At 39.7% G+C, this 9,494-nt stretch overlaps 1 long non-coding RNA gene across 1 annotated transcript; it reads left to right on the top strand.

The window, feature by feature from the left end:
- The first annotated feature begins 1,367 nt into the window (after positions 1 to 1,367).
- On the top strand, positions 1,368 to 5,986 carry LOC144048663 (uncharacterized). The gene is made up of 4 exons (XR_013293395.1): positions 1,368 to 1,393; positions 1,634 to 1,736; positions 2,456 to 2,556; positions 5,786 to 5,986. It is a non-coding gene; the product is annotated as an uncharacterized LOC144048663 (long non-coding RNA).
- Positions 5,987 to 9,494: the final 3,508 nt, after the last annotated feature.

The raw sequence follows: 9,494 nt of genomic DNA on the forward strand, positions 1-9,494 counted from the left end.
GTTGTAGAAGAAGCCAAACGTTTAACTAAACTAGCCACGCAGTGTTAGCTAGCTACGTTTCGGTTCATAGAGGACGACCTACAATAACATCTAGTCAGTAACACTTTTACACTATGAAGACAAAAAGTTGTCACCATTTGCTCTTTCATATTTTGGTCAGAAAAAAATAATGTATTATTTGAAAATCAGTATCTTACAAATTGAGAATATTAAAAAGCCAACCTTCAATTTAAACAGGAGCTCAATCCCCAAAAAATCTTAATTTATAATATACATTTAATTAATATATACACTATTTTAAACACGGAATTCTGATTTGTGGAAACGGAATTAAGCAACAAAATACACTCGTTTTTATCCATCTTAGGGGGCAGCCATTTTGCCACTTGCTATCAACTGGAAATGACATCACAGATGCCCAGAGTTCATGTAACGGCCAATCACGGCTTTAACGACCAACCATGGCTCACCTGTTTTCTGAGTTTTGTCATGTGACGTTTGCAAGTTGAGCCATGATTGGTCAATACCTGAGCCCTGAGCAACTGTGATGTCATTTTCAGTCAATAGCAAGTGGCAAAATGGCCGCCCACTGACATGGATTAAAACGGATGGATTTTGCTGCTTACCTTGCTCAGACTAGTGAGGGCACATATAACATATTATTGTAAAGAAAATGTTTGGGTTGAACTTCCCTTTAAGGTTAGCATAGCTGACTTTTTCATTGCTTGTGTACAAATGCCGGTATGCTCAACCATCAAATGTTGAAGGGACTACACCATGCTATTTTAAGCCCTTCCACAGTTAACTATAGGCATATAATGTGAAATCTTACCTTTGACACAATCGCAATGTAATTTCTTATGAAATATTTAGTTATTTCGGTGGCTATTTTTCTTACCCGGAAGTCAAAGTAAAACCCCGCCTCTCCCCCTGTGGCTGCCACGGCCCTCTCATGACGTTCTCCGAGCAACGCCCACGAAACAGATTACAAATTTTTTAAATGGACTCTAAATTTGACGGGCTGCTAGATCTCTGCGTTTGGTCATGCAAGCCATAAATTCTTGAATAAACATTTGAAACAAAATGGGTCCTTGCCGCAAGAAATCGTGGAAGAGGAAGGGAGCAGAGAGGTTAGAGCAGGGGTGCTCAAGTTCGGTCCTTGAGAGCCCCCATCCAGCCTGTTTTCCATGTTTCTCTTCACGTACACACCTGAATAATGATCAGGATCGTTATCAGGCTACTGCAAAGCTTGCTGATTAGCTGATCATTAGATTCAGCTGTGCTGCAGGGAGGAAACATGGAAAACAGGCTGGATAGGGGCTCTCGAGGACCGAATTTGAGCACCCCTGGGTTATTGGAAAGAAGGAGGAGAAGAAAAAAAAGAAGCACCACAGTAAGTCATGAACTCACACCCTGTTGCTTGGTGGGCATGTACACTACCCACTACACCATCCATTTGTTTAAAATTCACCAGCGCAAATGTTTTACCTGTAGTTTACACCAGTGTCAGCCAATGGATTTTAAGACAGCCAATTGTCATTTCATTGCAAATGTGAAGAATAATTGATTGCTTTGAATTCATTTGGACAGAATGTTTATTGATAAAGGCTACTTTTGTCATTATTCCATGGAGGGAGATCTCAGAAAAAGTGGGCGTGCGTTTAGTCCGCAGAGGCTGTGCGGGGGTGGGGCCGCACGCAATGACGTCAAACCGTGCCAACAGCTCGTTTTCTCAGGTAATAACCTAGAATTTCTCATTCAGGGCGAATGGAGGAAAACATAACTTTGGTCATGTTTTTGATGAGGAATTAGCATTTTAACATGGATAAAAGTTCCAAAAAAAAATTCATGTTGCAGTCCCTTTAAAATACAAGATAAATTATATATTTTTTGTGAATTGCTGACTTCAGAAAATGTGTTCTCTTTAGACTAATTTAAATAACACTACCATCACATTGCTTTTTTTTTCCTCCCTGAGTTTCTGTGTTTGGGGATGTGTCTGTTGTGTCAAACGTGGATCTGCACACTAATTAACACGTTCACTTCAGAAAGCTTGGTGATGAAGTGTAGACAATTGATGCTTTTACTATTTTGGAGGGGGAAAGGTGCGCTTTAATAAGTTCATTTTCGTATATGTTTTAAATGCCATTATTCTGTTTTGTAAACAATGCACCCCACATAGTACACGCAGAGGCTAATGAGAGATGGTAGGAAGTTGAATTCTGGGTTTCAATGCCTTGCTCTTTGACAGTACTCAGAAAGAGATGAGCATCTTTCCCTTAATAGTTTTTTTTGTTTTTTCCCTTCATGGCTTGTACATAATCGGATTCCATATATAAAAGTGAATAAAAAACATTTTTGAAAGTGAATTTCAACCAGTACACTGAATTGCTCCATTGTACCTCCACATGCTATCCTTATTAAGATATTTTCCCCTCACCTCCTGTTCCCTCAGCTTCCATTCTGACAAACAGTAGAGCCAATGAGTGACTATAATCAACATCACTGCCTGTTCGTTGGGTGTGAATCAGCCAAAGGAGCCTCTCAGAGGTTGAGGTAAGTGTGGTCTCAATATGAAAACAGTGGAGCTGAAACCTGAGCCGCAGCCTCAGACGCACACGCACACAAACTCACGGAGAGTTAAGAGCCGCCCTTCAGTAAACTCTTCACACGTTTACTCTTCTGCTGTCCTGGAACCGCATAGGAAATTAGACTAGTGACAATATTTTCACTAGATAGTCAAAATCCTGAAATCTTTTACCCGAAATACAATTAGAGGTTTGTGGTCCATTTGCACCAGTTGTAGGATTCTCTTACCAGACTTATGGAAAGCTTGTGTCTGGTGATTTGTTATTATTGTAATGTTAAATTTCATGTAAGTGAGCAGAACAACAAAACCAAGCAACACCTCCATTTGTCAAAAGTCTCTACAGTATTTGGCATTCACACAACAGACAATATAAATGAAAAATTTTCAGCATTACAATTACTGCGAATAGCGCTAGCCAAAAATATATTTTTCCGGCTAGATACAGTCTAAAGGTCTCATGATTTCAGAGAGTTCACAGGAGTTCACAGTGAGTCCCCAGTGGGAGCAAGGGGGAGCTTTCGGGTGTTTTCATTGGGCATTTTCCATGCTGTGTGGTTAATTGTTAAAGGGAGATATTTAACCAGCGACTGACACATATTCTTTGTGCCTTGAGGGCTTGTCTGTAATGGCATGACAGGCTATAGTTTGGCTTGACCAGAAAAAGGGCTTTCAGCCAAGTGTCCATGAGCGTCTTTGCAGCTTTATTGGCAAAGTCTGCGGTCCAAAACACTGCTGCCTCGGCATGAGGCACTGTTTGTATGATATAATGTACATGAGGAACGCAGGTTCACCCAGAACATGAGCCCATTTTGACTTGTCATGAAAAAATCTTGTATTAAGTGAAAATAAAGGAGGTACATTCCATTATTTATCCCACCATGCTGAAGACCAAAAAACCCAACTTGAACTTCTTTCCACACATTTATTTGATATGCTGCCATGATTTAACCTCTCGCCTTTTTCCCTGTCCTGAGAAAAGATGGTGTGGGATTCACCTCTCAGTTGCCCAGGGTGCAGATAGAGCCCCGGATAGTGGCTCAGTAATCCCCCTCACTATTGGAGCCCATCTGTTTTGCTTTTCATTTTTCTGCACTATTAGTGCTTATTGGTACATGGTCCAGGAATGTAGCCAGGGTGTTTGAAGTGAAGGAGGAAGGTGATGCCAGGGGCATGAGTTGAAGGAATGATGACCTTAGGGTCTAACACAAGCCAGCACTGCTAACCTCTAGGAGCCTTTCTTGATGTTGGAATCCACGTCCCGCCCCTTCACCTATCTTACAATCCCTTGAGTATTATGTCTCCAAGTTTGAGAACCAAACTTCACCTTTTCTCTGCTGAAACTACTGCATACCTTTTCAAAATGGATTCAAATCAAGTAAGTCTACATGGGAGGGGGGGGGGGTGAGGATTCAGTGTGCTTACAGAGTAGTATTGTCCTCAGAATGTTTGATTGATACAGGTTAGGGTGGCCAGATGTCCCATTTTGGCCAGAACAGTCCCTGTTTTTGAACTTGGGTCCCGCATACCAGCAGATTTCGCCAACCTTATTGTTTTGTTCCTGATATTACAGAGGTCCCTTCCCAGTGTCTAATTTTTTGCCATGTGTATGTCAGTCACACAGTTGTCATAGGCGATTCATGCATTAAACCCTTTAAAAGGGAATTTTAACTGTTAAATTCCTTCCGATTTACTTACACATTCACGTTTGTGTTCTCATCCTCCCGTGTCTAAGACTCATGGGAAATATAGTCCTACTACTGCAAAAGCTGATCAAATGGACCGATCCTCTACTTGGGTCGGTTTGACCCCACTGTGAGTCAAGAAAAGGGTCTTTCAGCATAAAACAACTCATACATATTGGTCAGATCCTTTACTTGGTACAAAAACATTCAATTCAAAAAAGTAATTTTATCTAACACAACCCAGAAAGTTGGGTCAAATTTACCCATAAAGTGGATTGGTCCATTTTTTGATCCATAATTGGGTTACTTTTGACCCAACTGTTTTTAGAGTGTAGTGTAACCCTGTGTCTAATTAAGGGATTAAAAATATATATATATAGATTGAAAGGAATATGCTGATGATATCATTTATTATTATCTTTTTTTTAATACTTTGTTGGTCACAGGGTTACATCATTCTGCGTATACTGGTTATAATATCATTTGGCATTAGCTAAAGTAATAATCTCCCACCAGTCAACAAAAAGAATTTGGCTCATGCCCCCCATCCCATTAACCTGGCAATAGCCACATAGATATTGTGATTCACTCAAGGGAGTTATCCACAACATCAATCTGGGACTGCTCCGCAGTGATTTGCTCGGGAAAGGCGGAACATTCTGTACAATACTTCGAGTTGATTGGACAATGCGGTATCTTCGTTCTCGTCGAAGGGGGGGAAAAGCATGAACATCTTTACCAGCTAATAATGCATGAAGCTCCTCTCGCTGTTCAACATTCAACAAGGAAACGGTTAGTAATTCTACAAGAACATAATTAATTACAGCGTCCATTCGTCCATTTTAGATGTGTTTGCCCCGGCGTTGGCGCTGGGTTCCTGGTTTCAGCACAGCTGCATATTACGCCCCAAACACAATGTCGCTCTGTGATTGGTCCAAACCACTGGTGGTTCGGAGTGGTGGAAATCAACGGGCTGGGTACAAGAGTATTCTCAGGAGTTTGTAAAGTCACAAATTCCGAGAGAATTCATCTTGCAGGGCAACACTGTTGACGAAGCTTGACGAGCAATTACATTTAATTTTTAGCTAATTTGTACCGTCCCATTTTTAAGTTTGAAGATCTGCTGACCCTACCACCAAATCACATCTTAGCATTATGAGAAGCTGCCGATTTGAATCAACAATTTAACACACAGCTAACCCAGAATAATTGTACCTTCTCTCCAGTTACCTTTTGACATTCAAATGAATTCAAACGGACACTGTAGTATTAAAGCTGTCAATGAGCGAGATAAAGCCAGCCTTGTTGTCGACAAGAGTTGGACGAGAGTTTAGAGTGCAGTTCAGGTTACTCCAACAATTTACAAGTGATCAAGTCAATAAGGATCCACTTTTATGTGTTACTCCTCTTGCTAAAACATGTTTGCATATAAAAAGAGAATCTTTTGAAGTCCTTTTTTAAAGCACAATCCTGTTAGAAACACACTAACTCCCCGTTTCTTGTCTGGATGAAGAGGAGAGGAAACACTGCCTTTGCTCGGGAATGACTTCAGAGCAAAGATGCTGTCTACAGCAACTCCTACAAACATTAACTCTGGACACGGGATACTGAAAAGGACAAGGTGAGCCCTCAGCTGTATATTTAAGCCCTGCAGGTTTTGACAGAAGTCACCTGTGAGGCTGATAAATCACCGTCAGTGTGCACGGCCAGTTAAGCGTGGACAGTAAATCTGAAAGTCAACATCTAAGTCAAACTGTTGGTAATTCTGTATTTGGCCCACTTCCTGTCATGTTTGCCTTGTTTACAATGTACCCTTGATGAGTTTGATGAGAGCTACAGCTTTCTTGTGAACATCACTGATTTATTAAACATATTACTTCTTGGAAAATAAAGCTTGACCTCTTTCCTTAAGGTTGTGTCTTACAAGTCATCTGTCATGTTCATTTGTTAATATAAATTAGATACAATCTAAAAAATTCTATACAGACCTTTATAACACTGTAAATCTTCAAAGTGGACTATTGATGCCGTACTTAGAGCGGACCAATTGCTCTGAGATCATTTAATGACCTTTGTGTCACATTTGACCTCCTAGGTGACCCGCCCTAACATGATACTGATTTTTTTTTTTAAGACAGGGGTCAGTGTCGCTCGGCCCCGATTGACCTTTTTGATTGTAGCGAGCACCAAGATCATCATCAGTTCATCAGGACAATTAATAATCCATAATGTTACATATGAATATCATTTATCAGCCATGACGCTCTGGCCACTTCCCCTAGAGATGAAGCCCCTAAAATAACGCTTTGATTTGAAGCCCATTGATTAGCCTCATGCTCCCCCTCCAGTTAACAGCAGACAATCATTCTTTGTGCACAGCCTGGCCTTTTAGTGTGTTTTTGACAGTTTTATTATGAAGACTAGAGCCACCCAAATAAACGGCACATGAACAGCCTCCACTGGTGAGCGCTCCGAAAGGTTAGTAAATTTCACCATATGGATTTTTGGTGTCTGGCCTAAATGTCATGGCTTAATTATTAACTGTGGGGCAATTTGGCAAGAGATTTGCTCTTTTACAATATTGCAGTTCCTGGCGAGGTTAAGTGTTGACAGTGCAAGGAAGGCCATTGTCCCTCTTCCGTATTTAATGAAGATGTGTTTAAAGATGAAATGGGTGGTCTAGTAAAAAAGTAAAAACATTTTGGTTTGAAGAACCGATAATATGCTGCAACTAGATTTTCATTCATTTATTTTTTATTTTTTTGTGGTTATGCAACACATTTGATCAGCAATTTGTTTTGACTGACTGTCGTGGCTTTATCCGTGAATGTCTAAACTTGAATTCAACATTATAACCCAGTGGTCCCCAATCACCAGACTTTAGACCACACCGTTGAAAGAGTATATATATTTTTTAATAGTACTTCCAGTTTATTCTAGGCTAAAAAAAAAATTAGACTTTTTTTTTTTTTTTTTTCTGGAGAGCTCAGTATTGTTCATTCGGTAATTTTACCGATTTGACATGTCATCATCATTGCTCTCTCTCTCTTTTTTTTTTTACAACATTTTATTTTCAAATGTGACCGCATTCTCTCTTCTTCAACCGTCTATGATGGACTCTTGATGCATAGCAAGATGCTAATAATCCCGGTCGCTAATGCTAATATGAAATAAAGTCAGCAAAATAAGTAACTGCCTGGGAAAAGGCACAGAAAAAAAAGAAAGCTGCATTCGCAGGAGTACTTGAAATATGGATTTACAGCAATGGGTGATGCCATCTGATCGCAATTTGCGGCGAGTGGCTCTTGATTTAGCATTGTAATTCGTCATTCGTCGACTTTGCATCTGTTGTGTGGTGCCTTGTTGGCACATTTCAGGAAGATACTTCTAATAAAGTTGCATAAAAATGTGACTTCAAGTTTATTGCTCTACTGAAAATACCCTTCGTATGGTATCATTCATGATAAACATTACCATAGTGACCACATTACAGTTGTTGGTGTTTGTGCTGCTAATACAGCTGCTGTACATAAAAATACACAGTGGATTAGCGCTTGCTGTTGTAGCATTTCAATAATCCGCCTCGTCCACACACACACGCTTGATTTTAAAAGTAACTAAGTGAGATTACAAGCAACTTTAATAGTTACATTCAGCAAATACCAACAACCCCGCTTCAAATAAAAATAAAACCCAGTTTTGCTTCTTATTTGGAAGTGCATTTTTAACTGTGACATTTAGCAAAAAAGTTTTAAAAAAAATAATAATAATAAAATAAAAACAATCTTTTTGACAAAACAATTGAGTCGTTTATGGATTTCACTTCGTATAAATGGGCTACTTGTTTTTAATCAAAAAATGTATAAAGACAGTCTTTCTAGACTTCATTTAGCATAAATATATTTTAAAATTAAATCTAAATCAAAACAGTTGTTCATCTATTAATGTTGTAATGGCAAAACAACATTTAAAATGAACGTTGTTATAAATTGCCCTGCAATCCATGTGTCTGTTTTGACATAGTGTTATTGAAGCTCTCTGTAGACAACACATTATGTGCAAAAAATCTTTTACATTTTTGTTTTTAGTTGACACAAATTCAAAATAGTGACTGTACTTGCTTGAAAGCGCAACTTTCTGACTCCTTCCACTATTGCTATTATGGATATGTGAGTCATCAATACGCCGGAAACGATGATGTCACTCCGTGAGATGATTTGAATGCTCCAACAATGACTTTCACCATGTTCAAGCTGTAAATACAAGAGTTTCAAAGTAGCTTTTATTTGATATTAGAAGAGTAACTATAGTATGATTACTTGACTGAAAATAGTAATGTTGTTACTTGAAAACGCACATATTTTAGAATAACACGTTGCTGGCATCACTGATGACTAGTCAAAAACACTAAAGGTCATGACCTCCCAGAGTGGCCATTATGAGTAAATATTGATTAAATTACAGTCAGCCACTTAGATGGAGCCACCACTGGAGAACACAGACACGCTTTTGAAAAGACTAATAACTAGCCTAATCCCTGCCTCGCTCTTCCTTCATCCCAGCCAATGCGTTTTCTTTCTGCTGTGCAAATCAGCACGTGCAGCTCTGCGCCGGGCTCGAGTTACCGTGAGCTCCTGCGAAGTGAAGTCCGACCTTCACGGCAGTGTGTCTGAATATGGCTCCTGAATCTCAAAGTCGAGGTACTCCCCCTGGCTTTCGCCCCTGGCTGACTCCCAAGATGGTATGGCGGTATCGGAGTTCACACGTTCATCACCCCCTGCCTTCGTATGTGTCATCACGCTTGCTGTGCCTGCCTCAGTGAAAGTTCTCTTGTAGACTTCCTCTGCTGACAAGCCCGACATGACGCTGCATGGCGTTGAGCGCTGCGCCACAGAGCGGGACCTTGCAGTTGAATAAGTGAAACTCTGTTATACAACGCAGCACCTAGCCAAATTCATCATGTTGTGTATACATTTACTTTCGTTATTAAATTTGCTGATTTTGACTGAGATCGCTGTGTGTGTTTTTTTTGTTTTGTTTTTTATAGAGAGGACAGCTTTTCAAATAACTGACCAATGATGCCGGCAATTTGACAACAGGCTGATAATATGAAAACGGAGAAAAATATTGTCACTGATAACATGTTTCAGATTTAGTTGTTATTGCATAAAAATAGTGAAATTTGAGCAAACCTTGTGGTTAAAAACATACAAAAAAACTAC

This window comes from Vanacampus margaritifer, chromosome 3 (genome assembly GCF_051991255.1).
Source record: "Vanacampus margaritifer isolate UIUO_Vmar chromosome 3, RoL_Vmar_1.0, whole genome shotgun sequence".
In the NCBI taxonomy this organism is placed as follows: Eukaryota; Metazoa; Chordata; class Actinopteri; order Syngnathiformes; family Syngnathidae; genus Vanacampus; species Vanacampus margaritifer.